This window comes from Sciurus vulgaris, assembly GCF_902686455.1.
Source record: "Sciurus vulgaris genome assembly, chromosome: 14".
In the NCBI taxonomy this organism is placed as follows: domain Eukaryota; kingdom Metazoa; phylum Chordata; class Mammalia; order Rodentia; family Sciuridae; genus Sciurus; species Sciurus vulgaris.
Window position 1 is genome coordinate 83159211 of NC_136475.1, and position 3545 is coordinate 83162755.

The following is a 3545-nucleotide window of genomic DNA, read 5'->3' on the forward strand; positions in this document are numbered from 1 at the left end:
GAGAAGCCTAAGAGTCTCCATGAGGGCAAGGAAATGGAGACTTTCCTTAGAAGGACATGCATCCACATTAGGAGGCTCCTCCTAAAGGGAGCCTTCTCTTCAACCTCACATCCTATCAAGTCCATTAGGATCCCTGGGGTTGAGTTAAAGTGTGTTGAAAAGAGCCAGTGAAAAGAAGAGCCAATTACCTTGTTTCTGTGGTCAATGTCATCGTAACTAACTTCAATAATAAATGATCCTGAGAGAATGGGATCAGCTGCGGCGTCGCGGCGGCGGCCGTGGGGCCGCGGCCGGGCTAGGCCACCCAGGCGAGTCGGGCTACGCGCGCCGCCCGGGCGCGCCACCGCTGTCCTGGGCCCGGAGCCTCGTGGTTCCCGACGATGACAAACTGGAAGACCTTGAAGAGCAAATCCACTCTCCTTTAAAGAATTTCTGAAAACCAAGAACCTCGGTCTGTCGAAAGAGGACACGACCAATAGCAGAATTTATCCAAAGGAAGCCTTGAGGCACTCACTGGGACTGGACCACAGCTCACCTGCTCCCCAGACTGTGGGGTATGGCCTGGAATATCAGCAGCCATTTTTTGAAGACCCCACAGGGGCTGGTGACGTCCTGGATGAGGAGGAGGAAGAAGAGGACAGTGGGTGGAATGGGGCCTATTTGCTGTCTGCTGTGGAGAAGACTCACTCCTCCAGGGCCACGGCCAGCACATCACCCTGTGGCATGTACCTTTCCTTTTTCTAAACCCCATCGGAGCTGGCGGGGCCTGAGTCTCTACCCCCTGGACACTGAGTGACACAGATTCACGCATCTCTCTGGCATCTCCAGCAGGGAGTCCTAGTGCAGAGTTTACAACTCATGGGGAGTCTCTGGGAGACAGACACCTGTGGACGCTGCAGATAAGTTACGAAGCACTGAAAGATGAAAATTCTAAGCTAAGAAGAAAGCTGAATGAGGTTCAGAGTTTCTCTGAAACTCAAACAGAAATGGTAAGGACGCTTGAGCGGAAGCTAGAAGCAAAGATGATCAAGGAGGAGAGTGACTACCACGACCTAGAGTCAGTAGTCCAGCAGGTGGAGCAGAACCTGGAGCTGATGACAAAACGGGCTGTAAAGGCAGAAAATCACGTTGTGAAGCTGAAACAGGAAATAAACTTGCTCCAGGCACAGGTCTCCAACTTCAAGCGGGAGAATGAAGCCCTGAGGTCAGGCCAGGGTGCCAGCCTAACGGTGGTAAAACAGAACACTGACGTGGCCTTACAGAATCTCCGTGTTGTCATGAACAGTGCACATGCATCCATCAAGCAACTGGTTTTTGGAGCTGAAACACTGAATTTTGTTGCTGAAATTCTTAAATCTATAGGCAGAATTTCCGAAATTAAATTTGAGAAGGAGAAGTCTTAAGGACCTCTGGATGCTTCCAGTCCCCCGCACCATGTGCCCTGATCATCACACTGAATGTGCATTTGTATACCCATCTATGCAGTCTTCACCCAGAGGATTTATCATGAGATACTAATTTCATGACCTAAAGCAGTGTTATTGGCCACCTGCAACAGGAGCAGCTCTTCTCCATGAGTTGCTTTTGTGGTTTATGTGCATTCCTTCTTGGTGAAATTGTCACTGTTTTATAGATCCAATAATCTGTTGGAAGAAATTTTTATAAAATCCAGTGAGTTTCTAAATTACTAAACATGAAAACGGCAGTTCTGTGATAAGTGCTCTTTCATTTTCATCCCAGAACACTGATAAATTCAGTTAATTGTCTTGATTATGTAAGTAGAAAGAACACTAAGAGCCCCCAGGAGTGAGCAGCTTAACAGGGACTTGTGCCTTTTTGCTGTCACTCAATGCCTGTCATAGCCTTCCTGGGATGGCTTCTGTGGTCAATGGCCCAAGTGTGGAGGCACTACTTGGTGGACACTGCTATCCTCCCACAGGGACACAGGTTGCAGACATTCCATACTTCCCAGGTGTTTAAACTGGGGATTTGAGCCCTCAGCTTTGAAAAGCTGTTTTGGCTGGGGATTTTGATACATGTTTCAAGTGCATTTGTACAATGAAGCTTAGGGTTCAGTAGTCTAAAGTGTGTGCAGAACCTCCCTGGGTTGGCATGAGGTCTTTGGCTCCTCCTACCTGCTTTATTGTTTGGGGAGGGCACAACAGGCACCCTGTGCCTTTTGGGCTGTTTTCCTGTAGATGCTATTTTTTAATTTCCTTTTCTCTCCTGTTCAAATCTACAGGTTTCTTGTTTAAATAAATTCTGAAGTTCAAAAAATAATAATAATAATAATAAATGATCCTATAGACTCAGCTGCTCAACACAACACTGGTTTATTTCTTGTTTACTTCAACTTATGTGGATTTGATGGCTCTTCTTGAGGATGTTCTTCCATGCAATGAGTCAGGGATCCTCTGTCCCTTCATCTCAGGATGATGCCATCTTAAACATATGGTCTCTGGTGAAGGCACATAGGCCTTGAATACCTTAACTCAGAAATGCCACACACCACTTCTGCTCATGTTCCCTTGGACAAACTCAGTTGCATGCCTTGCCTGATGCAGAGAAAGCTAAAAAATGTCTTGTGCTCTCTGTAAGAGAAAAGTGAAATAGTATCTGGAGAATGCCTAGGTTGCTTCTCTGCCACCATCAGAGATGGCTGCTCTTCCTGGGGTCTGCTGAGCAATGAGCTGAATCAAGGGAAGAAGTTGTTGGCTGCCCATGATAGGTCCTTGAGGGAAACTGGCCCACCAGGGAGCCCTTGCTGGATCTAGGATAAGACTGGTAGGCTCTGCTCCAGATAACCTCTCCCCTGAGAGCAAACCATCTCTGATTTAGGAATTCCAGAGATTCACACTTGAGTCCTTACCAACTAGAGTCCTGGGACCATGTCACCAGTGCCTCTCAAAGCTGATATTGGAAAGCTCTATAATTAAGCAGTTCATTTCCACAGCATGAGCAGGAGTCTAGAATCAGGTTAACTTGGCAACTTTCACAATTGTGCACTGGGTCATCATGAGGAAGATGTTGCTTAGATAAACATACCATATATGTTTATCTGGGCTTTTGTTTACCAGAGCATACTCCTGTTGACAGTCTGTAGACACACAGCCTTCTGATACACTGGTGACAGTGTCCAATGTGGTCAGCTGCAGTGCCTCATGCCTGCAATCCCAGAGGCTGGGGCAAAAGGATCTCAAGTTCAAGACCAGCCAGGGCAACTTAGTAAAACCCTATCTCAAAATAAAATTAAAAAACAAAAGACTGGGGATGTAGTTCAGTGGTAGAACATGTTCCTAGCATGTGTGAGGTCCTAGGTTCAACCCCCAGTACCACCACCAAAAAAAAAAAAAAAAAAAAAAATCAATGTGGAAAGTATTATACAGCTAAGCAACCACCTTTTATTAGAAGCAGCTTTGGCTTCAGATAGAATCTGTATACCAAAAAAACTGGACATGCGCAGAGGCTAACTTCACTTCTTGATTCTTTTCCCTGCTCTTTATCATTTTTTGACCTTGAGAGATGATTTGTGAAGCCTGGGTTCC

The 3545-nt window shown here is 46.2% G+C and overlaps 1 pseudogene across 1 annotated transcript; it reads left to right on the forward strand.

The window, feature by feature from the left end:
• Positions 1-232: 232 nt before the first annotated feature.
• On the forward strand, positions 233-1403 carry LOC306644565 (endosome-associated-trafficking regulator 1-like; annotated as a pseudogene). Its single transcript has one exon. The product of its transcript is annotated as an endosome-associated-trafficking regulator 1-like (transcript).
• The last annotated feature ends 2142 nt before the right edge of the window (positions 1404-3545 follow it).